The sequence below is a fragment of the Acipenser ruthenus genome, chromosome 11 (assembly GCF_902713425.1).
Source record: "Acipenser ruthenus chromosome 11, fAciRut3.2 maternal haplotype, whole genome shotgun sequence".
Lineage (NCBI taxonomy): Eukaryota > Metazoa > Chordata > Actinopteri > Acipenseriformes > Acipenseridae > Acipenser > Acipenser ruthenus.
The window spans coordinates 22,037,300-22,056,984 of record NC_081199.1 but is presented as its reverse complement, the minus strand read 5'-3'; the positions used below and the strand labels follow the sequence as shown (position 1 = coordinate 22,056,984).

The window sequence follows — 19,685 nt, the reverse complement described above, 5'->3', positions numbered from 1 at the left end:
AGGGATGGGCCAGGAGTAGACACAGCTGTGCCAGGCTGTCGCCAGGAGTGCTACATCAGGCCGAAAGGACAGCCAGGTACCAGGCAGCTGAACTGCACACAGTCCACTGAGGACCGAAGGAGATGATAAATCACTAATGGGTATTAGTGATGATTCATCATCCAGAACCATGAGCCCAGATATGACATTGAGCAATGCTAAAATAAAAAAAAGGAAAAATGAGGTTTCGGGAGTTGTTCTTGTACCACAGAAAGATAATTAGCAATATAAGGAAGCAGTGTGGTCCAGTGGTTAAAGTCCAGGGCTTGTAACCAGGTGGTCACCGGTTCAAATCACCACCTCTGCCACTGACTGACTCACTGTGTGACCCTGAGCAAGTCACTTAACCTCCCTGTGCTCCATCCTGAGATGTTAAATCAATGTCTTATTGGAAGTGACTCTTCATATAATGCACAGTTCACAGCCTACCTCTGTAAACGCTTTGTGATGGTGGTCCACTACGAAAGGCACTATATAAAAATAAATATATTATATGCCTGAAACACTGCACTGGACAGGGGAAGTCACAAGTTATCACTTTTACAGAAATACTAGTTATTGCAGAAGGCAGAAATAATGTGTAAATGCTTAAATACAAACAAAATGTCCAGTTAACGAACCCAAATGAAAAACAAAACACTTCCCCTTGGCAATGGGATGAAAGGCATCAAAGCTTACCAGTCTCTTATTTGAATGTAATGTATCAAACAAGCTATTATTCTGGGTTAAGGTTCCATTGGCTGCCAACAACAACAATCTGTTCATGTCTTATCTGGATTTTTTTTCTGTTTACAATCGTTCATTTTTCGTGGCTCTCAGGACTGATAACGTGGGCTGATAGGTCCAATTAGAAACTGATGAGGCTCTCCTGTTAGCTGCCGCCAAGTCTACTTGACCTTTGTGTAAACTCTCTCAGACTGGAGAGGCATGCATGACGCATACAGACTAGGCGAAAGGAAACTGGCTGGAAAGGTGATGAATGACTAACCTCTCAAAACCTCTAGTTGAGATATTTCAATTCATTCATTTTTGTAAAGCAACTGAAATTTTCCTTTCCTAGAGAATAACTATCCAGGAATGATCTAACTGGCTGCGCATTGTTCCATTAGGGAATTTTTTATTTTTTTTCTACCACCTCTAATACAGAGGTTTTTTTTGTATTTTAAAGCAAATTCTGCCTCACTTATTTAATTGACAGTCCTATACAGACTTATGTATTTTCTGCAATTAATATTTCATCTGATGCTACTGTACATTATTGGGCTTGAATATCTCTTATGCTTTTTTCTGTGTTCTTAATGGCTGTCAGTGTTCTGTAAACCAAATATCAGAGCTATCATGACTGCCATGACCTACATCCACACAGTGCATAGAAATGTAAGCGACATACTGTAGGCACAGACAGACAGCCTCATATATCCCTAGACTGAAATACTCTCTCCAACTCGTGGTAAAGAATGGTCTTACCAGCATTCAACACAACTGATTAAGTGCTGTATTTAAAAAAAAAAAAAAAAAAATTAATCATATATGTGACATATGTACATACTGAAACAAATTGGTTGATTTATTCCCAGATTCTGACATTCAAACATACTTTTGCTAAAGAATGTTGATAAGGAGTTCAGAACTGGATGCTCTCTAGAGCTATGTAAAATATGAACTGCGTATAGACTTCTAGGCGCCTCCTCTATGCATCCCCTTCAGGCAGTATTAATATACTGTAATGTGGGGCATCCTTTCAGGATCATGCATGTTCTTTTAATGGTAATAGACAAGGGAACCCTTTATAGATGAATGCCCATCTGGGCTTGTAATTAAAATATTTAACTATGACCTGAGAAATATAGTTTAATGTTATTCTGCAGTCACATGAGTGTCTGTGAAATCCCTATCCAGGAATGCTTAGGAGTTCAGAGGTTTATCAACACTGTGTTACTGTCACAAAGACGGCCGGAGTGGGTGGTGTCAGACCAGATGCAGGAAATAAACAGACAGAGATTTGTGGTTTGGTGAAGCTGAGCGAATGCTTTCGCTCAGCATTTAATAACAGAACAGAAAATAAAAGGTTTGAACAGACAAAAACACTGGACACGGCACTATACGCCAAAATAAAAGGACAAACAAAACGTACTAACACACAAACGGTGGATGCACAGACAAACAAACAAACACGGTGAGTGAAAACACTATTTTTACGTTACGTTATTTTACTTTATTTCTTCTCTCTCTCTCTCCCGTTCTCCACTCACCGAACACCCAACCCCGACTGAGTGCTACGTGTCTCTATATATACTGTTGTGCTGGGATTCAATTACTAATTAATTATTCACTTGAATCCCAGCACGTGAATTCATTACGTGCAACCCCGTGCTCACCTATTACATTTAACCAGCACGTGAAGTGATTTGTGCCCTCCTCGTGCCTAAATACAAATCTACATTTTTAAATACACGTGAAACACAGACCCGTTTATATCCCGTGTACCAATGACTATACACCAACATTAACACACGCACGCACCATACAACACATAATATGTACACAGGGGTGGGACACATTGCCACAGTTACCCATGCACTGTACGGTGGTCAAAGGGGCACGTCACTGATGGGGTGTCATCTCTGGTAGTACTGGAGTACTGAAGTGCCGCAAGTTAAGTCAGACAAAAGTAAATAATTGCAGATACACATTGGGATGAAATTAAATTATTTTACACTTAAGAAAAACAGCCTTCACACGCACTGGGTTACATGGAAGATACGCCAGGAACATTCATGGAGTGCTGTGGTTATTTCATGTTGTTGAGGCAGAATCACTTGGATCCTTTAAGACCCAACTTGATCAAGTTCTGAGATCAATCGGCTACAAGGGACCGGGCAAGCTTAGATGTTCTTATACCAACTATACAGCACACTAATTCAAGAACCACTTGAACTAAAACAAGCTATGTTGTGCTTTTGGTCTTGTATCACAACGTTGTTTTGTTGTCATTGTTGCTCTGGACAACCAGCCGCAGATAGAACACCAGAACGTAAGCAACACGTTTTCCTAAGGACCATACAAAGATTGAATAAAACTAATATCTGGAGAACTGAATTATTTTATTGGTTGTTCAGTACAATTTATATTTCCAAGCTTTACAAAATTTCCCTTCTACTCCCATAATGCAGTTGGACTCTCTCCCCACCCCCACATAATGTTTTCATGAAACAGCCTGATATTTTCCACTCTAGCTGTCATAGCACTAACCCTCCAACCTCTACAAAAGTGTTCCGATCATGCACATCTAGAAAACATTATTCATTAAGCGATAAGAAAAAAAAAAAATCAAAACCAAATCTCAACTTCATTAAAACAATTTGTGTTTGCTGCAGGGAATGTGTCCAGGGACTGTATTAAAGAACTGTTCACTAGAAGAAAATGGTTTTCAAACAAGATTAATCTGTTATCCAAAGCCCCAGGCAATGCATTCACAAGACAGTACACAGTAGCAGGATATAAAATTGAGGGTGATACACATAAACCAAAGCAAAAGACTGCAGAGACCATGCAACCCGGAGAAATGCGGAGACATTGATTGACAGTTGCAGAACCTTTCTAAATCTTTTCCAGCGGTTTAAAAAGGTCCTTCTGCGGTTCTGCTGCCAATTAGTTTAGTCTGGATGAGTTTAGATATCAAGGTCACACAGATGTCCTAATTTTCATAAAGGGTAACTTAGCCAAGGCTCTGCCATAATTTCATAAAAATTAATTATTCTTTATATAATTAATTTAGTTTGACTTTAACAGCCATTTCCAAACTGACGCACTGCTTTTGCCTATAGTGGAAAACATGAATCAATCCAAACTCTGAACTTGCTTGTCACTGCTGATTACTACGTGCAGCAAGGCGTAGCTGTGGGAGGAGTCTGGCACCACAGTAGACCCCAACCTGATACTTGGCAGATAGCATTGGTGATTCAAAAAGCATAATCAGTAACTGGAAACTTTGTTTACACTTCAACCGTCTCTTTGACCTAACTATCACTTGTAAACTAGGCCACCAGCTGCACACATCTTGGATACACCTGGCCACTTCAAGATTGTGGAGGTGTAACAGTATCAAGGAACATCATCTATCGCTTGAAACAGCAGGATCAGTATTATTAGATGAGCTTACCCAGAGAGTATGTCAAGGTTATCTCAGGATAGTGTTGAAAATGGGCTGACAACCATGGGTTAAGATAGAGCAAGGTTATTTGGTATTTGCACCTAAATATAAAAACAGCAGGAGTAGCTATATTTGCAATACTTAATTTCCTTCCTGACAAGCATGTCCTACAAGGATGACATTATGCATCGATTCTGAGGAGAGACTGAACACAAGAGAAGGGGCTTTACACCACTGATCAGGCGTGTAAAGGGAGGTCCAATGGAGTGAACTTCACAGATGTCAGCAGACTGATCAAATCCAATCATTATTTTTGGCAGGACAACATATAGAAATACTATGTAGTATGTGCATGTTGCAGCTTTGTTTTAGATTAAACCAGATTTTATTAAGCTGCACTCACTCACAGTTATGCTCTTCGAATTTCAAACCAATCTCTCAGCGTCAAGAACGTTAAAGGCTTTATAAAAATTGAAATAAAAAAAACACACCGTTTACACTGTGCCCAAGTGACCCACAAGCTGGAAAAAACAAAAAGAATCAGCTCAGGGACAATATAATTAATGTGTGATTTCCTGTCAGGGGAGCCAAGGACAGGCAACAAGGGAGGAAGGGGCCAGTGACTACTGAATAAATCAGCAGCACAGAGGAACGTGCTGTAAAATTAAGGTCACACACTCCTGCAGAATTATACAAATCAGTGCTCCCCTCAATTAACTAATGGTTAGTTAATAGAGCATGCCCACCTTGGAGATAAGTTTCAAATACGGCCACTCTTTTTAAAGCAGGTGAAAAAGGTTCCTTGAAGGCAGTGCTCCACAAAGCATAATTATTATTATTATTATTATTATTTATTTCTTAGCAGACGCCCTTATCCAGGGCGACTTACAATCATAAGCAAATACATTTCAAGTGTTACAATACAAGTAATACAATAAGCTTACAGGATAGCATAAGCTTACAGGATAGCGCAGAAAAGTGTGCATTTCTAAAAGGGTGGCTTTCTATTTAATAAACTAGTTTGGAGGCACAGTACAATGTCGCATATCCAACCCCCTGTGGACTGGGGTATAGGCGGATATGTGAAAAAGTCGGAGTTGCGAACATCTATAGAAAAAGCATTTACACATCCATAAACAGGTTAGTGAACAAAAACAATGCAAACTGCTTCAAACATGGGGAAAGTTTTTGCTTTAAAAGTAAGCAAACGTAAATGAGATTAATTAGGCTACAAATACACAGTGTTGCTATGCAGTTTGCTATAAGCCATCTCCACGCAAAGCTTTAAACAAAAATGGTAGATGTACAGTAACCTGCAACTGATGGCTTCTTTCTTAACTCCAGAAGTCCCTGCCTCCCTGGTTCTGCTTCCTTAATATCTCTGTCACGGTACTTTGCGCTCTTCCTTGATATTGCCAACAGCCGATAAGCAGCTCGGTTTGAATATTGCTTTGGCTATTTTAAGCAAACGGCTGGTAAGCATTGCGTTTATGAAGCTTGCTTTGTTTAATTCAAATGCATTTAAAAGCTACAACAACACACTGCCAATAACTGCAACCGTGCGCTCCATCATATAAACACATTGCACAAAAAAAAACTCTCGACTGGTGTATTGAAACGTCACTGCTACACGCAGCTGACTGACACACGCACACAGCCCGACTCTCTTAAAGGGGAACACACCAAAAGGCTGATTGCTATAACGTTTTTTTATTTTTCCGCGGAAGCTGCATTTGCTGCCAATGCCATTACTCTTGTAGCCTACTTTTAATATTTATTTATTTATTTAGCGAGGTGGTTAATTGATCAGGGCGGTTATGTGACGGTCGGATATGCGACGTTCCACTGTATAGTGGAAACTTCTTAGTGTAATTGTGTTTGCATATAGTACCTTCATTTTGAAGATATAAAGTGATTGATTCAATTAGGAAGATTTAGTGCTGTGTGCAAAAGGGAATGCAATTTTCAGTGCAGTACACAGTTGATTCAATAACGTAGTGATAAAACGGACTGTGTGGTTTTTCACTGTACTGCAATTTAAATATCCTGTTAATATTGTCTCGCCACCTCCTCCTGTACAGACATATAACAAGGGGATAAAGGGTTATATTTTGCAAAGATTAAATTACACTCCAATAAAAATACCGTCTACTGTACATTTTAATGTGTTAGATTCTGGAAATGTGTTATAATGTGTGTATTGGTCTTGCAAGTTTCTTTTCAAAGTGAGGCAGTTTTAAAAAAAATCTTTAAAAAAAAATCAGACTGCCATTTCAAGATATTTAAGAACATTTACTGTGAGATTATGTTGTCTCAAAGTCTTATGCTTAATGTCATTCTGATGACAGGGAAGCTAATGTGTTTTCGCCAATCTGTGAACGTCTGATGCAACACGCAGAAATGTACTAAATACATTATGAAATGGCAAAGCTCCACTATAGCTATCGAAGATATTCATTTAAGAGTTTTACAGCGATTTCAGACCGAGAAGTCCTTACGGCCCTTTAATCGTTCCTCAGTCCTCGACAGTTCCCAGGCAGAGATTGCCAAACAATTCTTTTGGGAGTTTTCTGATTTGGACAACCATTTATTTTATTTTATTAATCTTTTTTGACTAAAGCCAGATTCTATCCCAGGCCTTCAGAGGTTCAAGGCATGCAAAAGTAAATAATATATTTTTTTTACTTTCATGAGAATATGTTAAAAGAATAATTTTTAAAAGACAAAAGTAGTGGTATGACTATGAAGAACGCAGTTCTCTACACCCAGCCTTGCAGAAAGTAATACATTACCATATAGGACAGGAGCCTGCTATATAACTACAAGGTACACGTAACGTTAATTTATTTATTTAGAACACATCATCTACATATAAATATATGACAATGACAATAACCTCTACGGAAAATAAAATTAACTTCTTTAACCCTGATTGGATTGTTTTAATGCTGCCAAGAAAATGTAGTCATAAATTTCCACGAGGATTAGTTACTCAAGCATAATATTCACTCCAAGAGGAGGATAGTCATTAGTGCAGAAAGATCATTAAACAAAGTATGCTTCATAATGTACTTTACCATGTGTAGTTTGAAGAAGGATCCTCGCAAACCTCTCACCTGTCCAATCCATATCATAAACTATCACAGACCCGTGAAAAAAAATCTTTCCATGAAAATATGATCTTTACACTTGCATATTTTTAAGTTTGCAGGCAAAATATTACTGTCCAGGAATGTTTCCTTCCTTGGATTCTATAAACCAGTTAAATATTTTGTCTGTGATTATGCTAATAATAATCCATGTAGACTACAACCCAAACAAAGATAGATAAACGAGTGAGATGTATCACAATAATTGAATTCTCTTTGTTCTGATTTCCTAATCGAACTGGAAATAATAATGCACTGAAAAAAACATAATTGAAACTTGCAAAATAAAAGCCACAATCATCGCAGAATAGTCGTCTAGAAAAGTGACGGTCAAGCTCAGAAACTGGTAGTTGACGACAACCATGTGAAGGGGTTGTGAAGGGGTTGTGAAGGGGTTGTGAAGGGGTTGCGAAGGGGTTGTGAAGGGGTTGCGAAGGGGTTGTGCGGTTTCAGATGGATGGAAGTGCTGCTGTGGTTGCAGTCCTTTAAAATAGAAAACTACATTTTAGAACATTAAGAAATAGTTTAAAAGAAATTTAGAGCAGTTATATATTGCACAATCAGGAAGGTGCTATGAAAATGTACACTCATAAACAGAGCACCAGACATCATCAAATACATAACATTAATATTTCGTTTTTCCTCAGAAATCACCTTCCAGTTTTACAGTATGTGGCAAAATCAGCAACAAACTCAACGTGTGTAACAAGCAGAGGAGACCCGAGTGCTATTTATATGACATTTGTTATACTGTAATATATACAGCATGCACCTGCTAAAATATGTGAGATCTGTTGACTTACAGCATATACATGAAGTGGTTCTGCTCACTCAAGAAATGATATTATAGGGTTAGCTTGGTAACCTCATGATGTTTCACCTTAATTGCACACAGAGTTATTTATGAATTAGTCCATCTCTCCATCCAGCACAAATATTCACTCAAGAATACAATTTGATTTACTTGAATGTACGTTTTCACAATTAACCATAAAACTCAGATATCAGAGCATACAGAGATGTGTATGTAGGACTGTGTCATTTTGTGGTATATTCAAATAACAGGAAGGCAACATAATTAAATCAAGCGCAAAGTTGTCAATAGAGAACAAAAACTAGACTTGTTTTTGTGCTTTTAATGTTAAGTAGGGAGCTTTATCACAAAAGGACCCAATAAATAAGCAGGAATTATCTGGCTCAGAGAAATCAAAATATGACAGCCTCAACATGTGAAGGGATTAGACATTAATAGACAATGAGGTCATGTGCTTCACAATTATTACCCACTTGTGTGTAAATGCCTGTCCAGGATTAAATCTCAGATGAAATGCTGCCAATATTTTCATGCGAAATCGTGGAATATATTTTTTTATGGAAATACTGCTTAGGACATGATTGCTACAAACTTTACAGGCAGATCATTCTATGTAACTTTACATTCTATGTACTACAATTCATTTTTACTTAATTACTGCTAAAATATCATCATTACAAAATAAAAAGAAACTACTGGCAATATTAGGTAATGAATCTCTTTCTGCTACTATTTGGATGTATCTCCAGATTACAGTATGATTATTTTTACTACCATCTCTGGGACCTAGACAGCTGACATTGTAAGCATGGGCTTATAAGGTAACAACCTTCTTAAATATGTAAAAACTATATGAAACCTGTATGAGGCACTACACCTTTTGTCACGTTTGAAAGCAAGATGTATTGGAGTAAATGTCTGGCATATTTGTCACATATGACAAAGTGACATTGATTCTATGGCACCACTAAATCCTGGAAATGTCCAAACAAGGGCTGTAGTTCGGGATCAGTGAGGTTTTGTTGAAGCTGGACATTGTATTACTTGTGTTACCCTTACGATAAATGGAAGGGGTTGACAGATCATTCCACAAGCACTGTTTACATGATCAGTAGGTCTTACATAGAGGAGATTAGCAACCCTATGTCCGTACGACAAATGAGTTCCAGCTCTCTTTTAATATTCTCTTTTTATTAGGAGGTGAAGATTTTGGCTCTTTTTATTAGGAGGTGTAGATTTTGGCTCTTTTTATTAGGAGGTGAAGATTTTGGCTCTTTTTAAGGAGGTGTAGATTTTGGAAGCAGCACGTCAGAATGCAAAAACATTATGCAGTTAAATTATGTTGTGTTTGTATAAACTTGAAAACGTGTTTAAAAGAGCAGTTTTAAACATTCAAAAATACTTCCCCAGATTTTTGCCTCAGTCAAAAAGATTGGACAGCTCTGTATAAAATCGTATCTAATTGGCGTTTTATATAAATTGTATGTAATTCAGTAAAGAAGTCACTGCACCACTGAAAACACACTCCAGAAATACCTTCAAAAGGATGTAATGGTTCATGAGTTGGCCAGCTTACCTTTGAATAATATCCTTCCGTGTTTTAGCAAAATCTGTCTAATAGACATTTATATTTTATTCCTTTCCTTTTCCACGAGACAGCAACATAGATAAAATGAAGAACGAACACCCCTTGCAGCAGTTAAAATTAGCAGTGTGTACATTTGGGTTCACAACAATACAATACATAGGTTTCAATACGATACATATCATGATACAAATAATATAACATGAACAACTGTAAAGCACGTTGTGATGGTGGTCCACTATGAAAGGTGCTTGTGACGGGGGGCTGCCCCGTCTTTATGAACGTGGTTGGGACTGGCAGGGAGGGGGTTAAAATTCCTCCCTGCCAGGAAAACATGTGAGAATGTGGCTGGAGCCCTAATTGAATAATCAGCAATTATTGATTAATTGGGCTCCAGCCACAGGGGATAAAAGCCAGGGGAGAGGCCCTGGCTAAGGGAAGAGAGTTCTGGAAGGAGAAGAAGAGTGTTTTTGTTTGTGCTGTGTTATTGAAACCAGTGAAGGCAACGCCCAGCCTGGAAGCTTTATTTTGTAAGTTTTGTTTTGTGTTGATTGTTTTGTGTTTTTGAAACCTTTTTGTTTGGCCCTTGTGCCTATTTATTTTGTATTTTTGTTTATTAAAAAGCTTTATTTTGAACTTCAAACTGTCTCTGAGTCTCAAACCTCGGTCAATCCTGTCACAGTGCTATATAAAATAAAGATTGATTGATTGTCTTTGTTATTGTGAAGTTGAAAAATAAATTCTTAAGAGCTCCATTAGAATGAGCCATACGTAAGTGAAGCTCAGCAAAAACTTCTAACACACTGCAATATAAAACAATAGCTGTAAACATTATTCCCAGCTTACGTAATGTTATTACCAGTTGCATGAGAATCAGAAAAGCAGAAAAACAGAATCTGAACTGAGGAGACTTGTTCACAGCAATGCCAAAACAGTAGCAAACATCTTTTGACCAGGTGAGACAAATGCATGTATATACATATATATATATATATATATATATATATATTAGGGTTGGAACAATAATCGATTATCGTGATATTATCGATAATGTTTTTGCATCGATAATTGTATTGCGTTGAAAAATAATTATCGATAATCATTTTATCGTCCGTTACCCACTATGATATGCTTGTGTGTAACAGTAACTCTGCATTGAAGCATTAAGACAGGACTTAACTGTCTGTGTGAGGCGCAACACGTGATCTGTGCGCGCACTGCGTAGTGGGAAGTTGTAACATGTGACGTAAGATTCACGGAGTAAAGGCAAACGTTTGAGCTATGGCAACTGCAGAAAATACCAAACCTTCCGAAAACATTTTAGCAAAAAGAATCAGCATCAGTCCTGTGTGGCAGTTTTTTTGGAGTGACAGAAAGTGATCCGCAAGGTAATAAGCCCGTCTGTAGGCAGTATGGAAAAGCTGATATTTTTTAATCGCAATTTATTATTTGTTTGTTTGTTTTTTTTTAAACACTTTTTTTAATAAGTAGCCTATATTTCAAAAGTTTAAAAGCTACTAAAGATTTGGTTATATTTAGGGGTCTACTTAAATCGCGGTAAATTTACGTATTTTTCACGGCTATGTTGCGGAATAAAATTAGGATTTCGAGGTCATTTCGCGGACCTGTTTAAACATTAAATAAACCCAAGTAGACAGTATTTCAGAACACTATAAAGCCTAAAAATAGTTGTACTTGCTTCATTTCTAAAACAGAGTGCTGTAATTTGTTAAAGGCGAGTATGCAGCATCCCCCTGCAGTTGACTTGCCTATACATTGAGACTGCACGTCTGCATCCACTGAATTGCTGGAAGTTAAGGCAAAGCCTGCCAAGTTATAAAGATGTGGAAATCGATTAGAAACAGCCCCAAAACTCGGTTACACAAGGGCATCTGGCATACTTTAATAAAGGCAATGTATGCAGCACGTTCGTTGTCATGTTATTTGTCCCAATAATTTATTTTATTAGTACCGAGTCAAAACAAAGAAGACGTGGCTATTCGGGTCTAAATTTCCAACTGTAATGTAAGCAGCAGGTTGAAGCGAGGTGGCTGTGCTAGATCGTTTTAGTACTGATTTAACTTGCAGACAGGAATACTTCTTGTCTGCACTGACTTTTCAGTTTGGTTTCTGAAAGCTGTTTATTTTACGTTTTGTTCAGCAGCCTCTGAAGTAGCCGTTTGTTTAATGCGTGATTTTGAAGCTATATAGCGATCGATCGTACTTTCTCCAAATTCACATTAAGATATGGAAAACAATTACCTCAGTCTGCATGTAGTTTCTTTGTGAAATATCTTTAAACGATCATCAGCCGAAATATACTTTGCTTTTTTTGTCGTCCATTTCTACTATTTTCCCTCCAATGCTGAAAACTAGATTTTTTTTTAGCAACCTAAATGAAAACAATGCAACTTTGTCCCGCCCCCTCCTGCACAGTACAGGTCACATAAAAGCAGTAAAGACGCACTGATAGGCTGAAAACTTTGTCATTTGAATAGTAAACAAGAACGTTAACTGCTTTGGAGAAATTATTTTGTAAATGTTACTTGTGGACATTTTTTTTTTTTTTTGCTTAAGTGCAATGCACACGGGACGCCGAAGGAATAAAAATGGGCTATCTACAGAAGGAAGATACATAGTTTGCATCGCTTGTGTTGTACAGTAGTTCATTTAAACAAGTTTTCTTTTTTTTTCCTCACCGTACTTGTTTGTATGCATTGGCCCCTAAGAGGTGAATTTCGCGGTGACCCCTCAATTTCACGATTTCCGCGAAATCGCGAATTAGGTAGGTCCCTAGTTATATTATTTGTGCTTTTTTGTAACCAACCATTGTTTCATAACTTTTATTAAAGATGCTGGTTTTTTTGAAAATTGTCTCGTTTTATTTCTTCTAAACTCGTAGAGGCAGTTGTCATATATAGCTTTAAATTTAATAAATTCCAAGACATTTTACATGTTATTTTTTCAGCCGATAATCATGATTATCGTGATAATTTACAGCCGATAATCGATAACTGAAAATGTCATTATCGTCCAACCCTAATATATATATATATATATATATATATAGAGAGAGAGAGAGAGAGAGAGAGAGAGAGAGAGAGAGAGATTTTGTAGTAAGTCAGTGATTTCAAAAAGAGTAGATGTTTTCTTTTATTTCCACTGTAAAGATGGATTCTCTCTAAATGACTATGCTACAGTAATCATCTAAGATTAATGTTCATTATCGTTTACAAGAACTTCACCTTTCTCTGCATAACTCAGGGACAAGTATTGGGTTTGTTTTCACTTGCTCTGCCAAAACTCAAAAGCTACACCAGGATCTCGTGTAATCTGAGCTACTGCGTTTGGTGATCCTAATTTGGTTTGTTCACCAGAAAAGATTATTTTGAAATATTCCATTTAAGATGTACTAACTCATTTGGTTTATTCAGGAAAGTGTTACCTTAAAAGTCTATGTTGAAAATGTATATAGGGCACTGTTTGGGTAAAAAAAGGCAATCACCTTCTTATTATTGCAATTGGCAGCAGGAGCACTCCTTTGACTCACATGATTGTGGTACTCTTCAGCTCCAAACAAGCATTTTCCATTCATTAGAATGGATTTTGGGTACAATGACATGCTTTACCGGTTACAAATTACAATTTAAGCAGGGCATCCCTCGTGTAATCTTGTGGGTTTCGAATTTCCCCCAATGGCAAGTTGAAATATGTCATTGTATCAGTAGGGGGCGCCACCGCACACTGTTCTTCAAACTGCAGTTTCCGAAGTCCAGTATAGGGTCCTGCGAAAATCGCGATTTCACGGGTTGCGTGGAAATTGTGAAATTAGCCCAATACCGCGATATTTACAAAATTCTTAAAATAAAAATAATTTAATAATTAATTTGTATTTCATACAAAAAAAAATCATTAACAAAACTGTACAGCTCTGATATGTGCCTGCGTGTAATATTCGCCATGCACACCATGTGACTATATGCAATCTAAGCGGGAAATTAAAATACTACACACTGTAAATAAGAAAATGGATGTCTCTAAAAAGGCTACAAATGTGTCTGCAGCAGATCACGTAAAGCAGTATCCAGCAGGAGTTTACACAGCAATGGAGGTAAGCTCTTCTGTACGTCCTGCAACGTTACTGTAGATCACTACCGAAACTTGACAGCAAGTATTCACAAAAAGAGAAAGGCGGAAATCCAGAACAGTACTGCCACTGCTTTACTTGCAAGGAAACAAAAAAAAAAGTAACTTCCATATTCCAAAAGTCCACTTATTAAATTTTGACCTGACAGAGGCGTTTGTTTGCTCAAATATCCATTTTGAAAAATTGGACAACCAAAAGTTACAGAAATTTTTCAGACAGAGTGTAGCAAATGGTGCAGTGATTCTTTCATCAGCCCAGCTGAATACTTACCTAAAGCTGCCGAGTATCACAAGCAGAAGATTATGGAATTGGTAAAACAGTCTGGCTGCTTGTCAGTGGTCACTGACGAGTTGACTGATGCCCAAGATTAGTATTTGTTACACATTGTATTTGTTTTGCAAGACCTAAATGGTGAACATGCACCTGACATACTAGAACTGAAAGCTGTCCTTGCAGATACACTTTACCTACAGGCTGTTAATTACAACACCGTTTCACAAGCTATTGTAAAGTGCTTGAATAACTTTGATGTTATTTTGATTTGTGTATTTGTAAAAAAATAATAATGATCTGTACATGTAATTTATAACATATTTCCGTGCACATTCTGTGAAATACGACACTTTACCCGTGACACTGCCGTGAATTTTAAAGAAGATTTCCGTGATTTTCACAGGGCCTTAGTCCAGTACTGTGACAGCTGCACATAAGCACACAACACTTTGTGGTTTTCCAGTAGTATATTTATAAATTAAAATCACACAATATTTGTTGCCCAGCATTAAAGGGGAATGGTTTATTTCCAATATTACAGTATTTTGCAGTATGTTCGTCAACCTTTTATTAATATTGTGTACAGTCTAGTCCAGACAGTCAATTTCACGTTTTGAGCACAGTTTGAACTGAAGTCCACTGAAATGCTCTACGCCTACCACGATACATATATAATCTATCCCTGAGGAGTCGAGCCGCAGGTTGTGACCAGGATTTGCAGCTGCAGAAGACCGCAATTCATAAAAATTACACATTTTAGATGTGTGTTAAGCAGATGTCCTTAATTATTTTTTATAGTGATAAGACCGGACTAGATTTCACAAGCCCCAGTTTCCACTTTTTTGTTCTTACATGGACTGTCTTACAGACAGTCAATTTCACGTTTTGAGGCTTATAAAATGAGGCTTATAAAATGACTGGATTAGAAAAAAAACATAAGGAAATTGACAAACTGGAAGAGGCCATTCATCAATGCAAGAATAGCTGATTGATCTCAAACCTTTGTCAAGTTGGGTCTGAAAGGATCATGATGTTTCAGCATCAACAATATGACTAGGTAACTGTGACAGAAATACAATGATTCTTGGTTGTAAATCTCCCTCCCGACCTGTGAGGGCGCTAAGCAGCGAGAACAGAGTGCTTTGGACGAGCTGGTCTGACAGTCTGGATGAAGGCGAGACTCCGTTGCAAGAACGGAAGGGAAACGAAGTGGCAGCCACAGACTGGAGAGGCGGTTGCACTCGTTTAACAAGGGGTCATGTGTGACGGCATAAAAGGGGACGGAGAATCGTAATCTGTTCCTTCGCTTGGTTTAAACTTTTGAACTGTAAGGACTGTAATACACATTGTTGTGTATTGCCGGGGTCTTATCATTTGGTCACCAGACCTGGATAAAAAAATAAAAATACCTTTCCAACTGGATTATAACTCTCCTTGTTTGATTCATCACGCACTGCATCACTCCTGCACCTGTACACAATCAGCCACTTTGCCACAGTAACCCATTCCATACACCCTCTCTACTCTCTGTGTGAAGAAATGTGTCCAACCCTCTGTCCTAAGTATAACTCCAGTTAATTTCCAAGTGTTTCCTTTGGTACTGGTTTCTGTGCTGCCGTAAAAGTACAAGTTACAGTTAACTTTGCCAGCTCCTTTTAATATTTCAACTATTTAATTTATTTGGAAGACAGTGAAATGGAAATCAACAATGGAAAAATCAACAATGTGGTGGTCAGTGGCTTTCCTGCTCTGTGGATAAACAAGTGGAGTACTGCTCCATTGCTAGCAGACATTCAGTTGCAACATAACTATAAACAGTTCATGGTTCCCTCATTTGTTCTGTCTTAAGTTTCAAAAGCAAGAAACAAAATGTATACATCATTACACATGTAGCCTAATGATCCACTGTCAAGTGTGTTTTGTTAGAGAAAGGGGTTAAGTAAGCAGCAAGCTTGTGAATTCTTCATAGTGCTGTATCTGTGCATGTCTCCACTGGCTTCACAGTATGCCAGCCTGCTCTACAGTGTGTTCTGCTGTTCAGTACATTTCCTATAGGAATGTGTCTTCCAAATACAATATAAATAATTTATGACCACATACAAACAAGACTGAAGATTTTCAGATTATATGACTTGTATAGGAATTGTCTGCCAAGGAATTTAGTTTTATGCAATGTATGCTACCAACAGGTGACTAGTAAGAAACACAGGTCTTAAACTAATAAATGTAATCCCATATAAACTGTAGACTGAAAAGAGGATTTTCTTATCATGTAACAATTTAGCGTTCCAAAACTGTTATTTTATATGGTAAGTCTGTCCATGTACCTGACTGAACACTTCAGTAGAAAAGATAACAGCTACATGTATGCTTTGAGTTCATCTCAAGTTTCTAATATTCCTAAAGTTAAAAAAGTTATTTATTACACAACACCTAATAAATTACCATGAAATAAATGCAATGGTATGGATTACATGACATAGAAGTAATTATAATAATTGTATTAATCATGTTAGTAAAATGATGATCTGTGAAGGTTTGGGACATGAGCAATTACATTAAGATTTTTTTTTTTTTTATATAACATATTTAATCTTTTTTTATGATTTAATGTTTTTAAATCTGTATTTCTAACTGTCTGAATCAGAGGTTTGTCTCTGCTAGTTAAAGCTTCTAAATAAATGTAAATTTTCTGGAAAAACTTTTAGCGTTTAACTGAGCTCTTGCATTTTTACACAGATTTATTTCTTGTCCCTTATCCTAATGTCTTTTTTTTTTTTTATCACGTCTCGTCCCACATCAGGACTGACTTCCACTAATGCAGGCTGAAATCATTCAAATCAAATAGCACCAACATCTCTGTAATACTACCGCTACCAAGGGACCGACTAGCACAGGTTGCGGCTGAGATAAAGTGATGAAAAACACCAAGCATTGCATCTTAGCAGCCAGTGGGTAAAAGGATTCAGAAGCATGAGCCTTTCAGTAGAATACACTTGTGTGCAGTTTCTGCATCGTTAAGTTTGCAGATACAAATCCATACAGAATTGAACAGACCTCTTCAAACCAATTTTAACATGCAGTGCAGTACATCATTTGTAATATTCTCTTATATATGAGATAAACCATCAGCAGACTACCGCCAGTCAATCTGAAAATCTACCTTGTACAGTACAGGAAACATTGTAATTGTTCTGATAGGAAAAGATCATGCTAACTGGTTCAAAATAGCCTGATATCAAAATTATTTGTATTCTTTGACTATATACATTGTATATGATGATATTCATTTTTGTAGCTAAATTTAATCCCAGTGAGGTAGACAGGGCATCCCAATTGAGTTATTGTATGTGTTTATTATGACAGATTGTAGTAAATTAATAATTTAAATAAATGTACAATGAAAAAGGATTCGTAACCAAATCGACTATAATGTCTCAGTTTTCTCACATTTTTATTTTAGTGTAAAATAAAATTCGAATTAATTAGATGTTGTAAAGGTATTTATATTTATTAATGTATATTTATAAGCAATATTGTGCGAAATCCAGCTATCCTCCTAACTGCAGTGCTAACCAAGGAATATTCATGTTTTGGGGTTGCTCACTAATGATTGGTCAGCTGTCACAGCTTTTGCTTTCCCATTGCTTGCTAAAGAAGGGCCTTCAAGTGAGGCAGGGAATACCCTGGGAGATTTATGGCCCGCCTCTGCTCATCCCTTATTGGTCGCCTGTCTAAAAAAAAAAAAAGGACATTCTTCGATTTGCCTGTTGGTTAAACTCACTCAAGACCTTCAAATGAAACAGAGAATACCCTTAACTGTTTTTTTTCTAGTGTCTGGTCATTGTTTTAGACTTATGCGGGGGAAATGCAGATCTCTTACTGACTGATCGCATCCCCTTCAGGAAACCCCTAGACTCTTAAAAAAAGTTTCATAGTATAAGCAAGCACACTGTACGCAAGTGAGTGAGGCAACGTAATGTCATTTGACTGACGGTCTACTTGGCACTGTCTTGTCAGCAGAGAATACCTTGAAGGTCCTGACGGCACGCCACTGCTGAATTGTGACCTGAGATTGCATTGAGCATTATTCACAATTTAAAATATAAAGGCTTTCAAGTAAAATCCTTCCAATAAGGCTCCCAGCAATACAGTTACTATACTGAACAACACAAATACACTGCTGTCCAATAAAAGATCAAGCTGCTATCCCATCAAAAACCGTAAACATTCTTTATAAAACACACGCATTATGGTAAACGTTTCTTGATTCTGCATTGTATTTCAATCCAGTGTAGGTTGAATGCAAGGACAAGCCAGAAGTGCGGCACCAAAATATCTGCAGCAACCAAATCAGCAATTGTTAATTTATACTTCAGATATGAAATACCATTATGAACGATCTACGTAGTGATGGAAATACATATTACAGAAGACTTGCTGGAATTATTTTATTGGTTTTATGTACGGTAAATTGATTGATGTAAAAGGCATTTTCAGTAACCAGGTAATACATTACAATCGGAGTCTGGCTAGCAGCAGATGAATAAATCATAACTCCAAGAAGGTTGGAAAGAAACATGGAAATTCTAAAATCACACAATATTGGTGGACCAGCATTAAAGGGGAATGGTTTATTCCCAATATTACAGTATTTTGCAGTATGCTCGTTAAATTTTGTTATTAATATTGTGTACGGTCTAGTCCAGACAGTCAATTTCACGTTTTGAGCACTCAAATTTGAACTGAAGTCCACTGAAATCTCTACGCCTATCATGATACATATATAATCTATCCCTGGGGTCAAGCCGCAGGTACTGATCGGTTAATGGAATTCGCAGCTGCAGAAGACCGCAATCCATAAAAATTACACAGTTTAGACTTGTGTTAAGCAGATGTCCTGAATCATTTTTTATAGTGATAAGATCAGACTAGACTTCACAAGCCCCAGTTTCCGCTTCTTTGCTCTTACATGAACTGCAGGCACCACAGATAGGATTACACTCCTGCCCTACAGTACATGACACTTTATTCACACCTTGCATTCTGCAATAACTGCATTACTAATTTGCAAGGTGATCAAGCAGTAAGCAAATGCTGCGTTTCATTTTCCAGAACAACACAAGAGTTCAGTCTTTTTCCATATAAAGATCTTTATTAGATCACAATGCAAAATGACTCCACTGTTCTAGAACTTAGAAACCAACACCATTCCACAGGGGTGGGGGAACTCAGTTGTCCTGCACCCAGCTTGGTTTTCGATAAGGACCTTGTTGAAAATAAGATAAACAGATCACACTTCTTCTATAGTCTACTAGTAACAAGTCTCCCCTGATGATGTATATATATAACAGGTTACCTGCTGATTTAAAGACAGCAATGTTCATTTACCATGGTCCCACTGTTGGTAACTGATCGTTTTAACATTCACAAGGTACAGCGAATTTGGTGCCGAGCCTCACTGGGCTCTTAGCAGCAGGTTGTTATCAGTCACTGAATTTGGAGCCACACTTGTGGGTTTAGTG

General features: G+C 37.4%; 1 protein-coding gene across 9 annotated transcripts in view; it reads right to left on the bottom strand.

Moving 5' to 3' along the window:
- Positions 1–19,685, bottom strand: part of LOC117426916 (double-stranded RNA-specific editase 1) — a 192,122-nt gene that overhangs the window by 86,710 nt on the left and 85,727 nt on the right. The window lies entirely within an intron of this gene.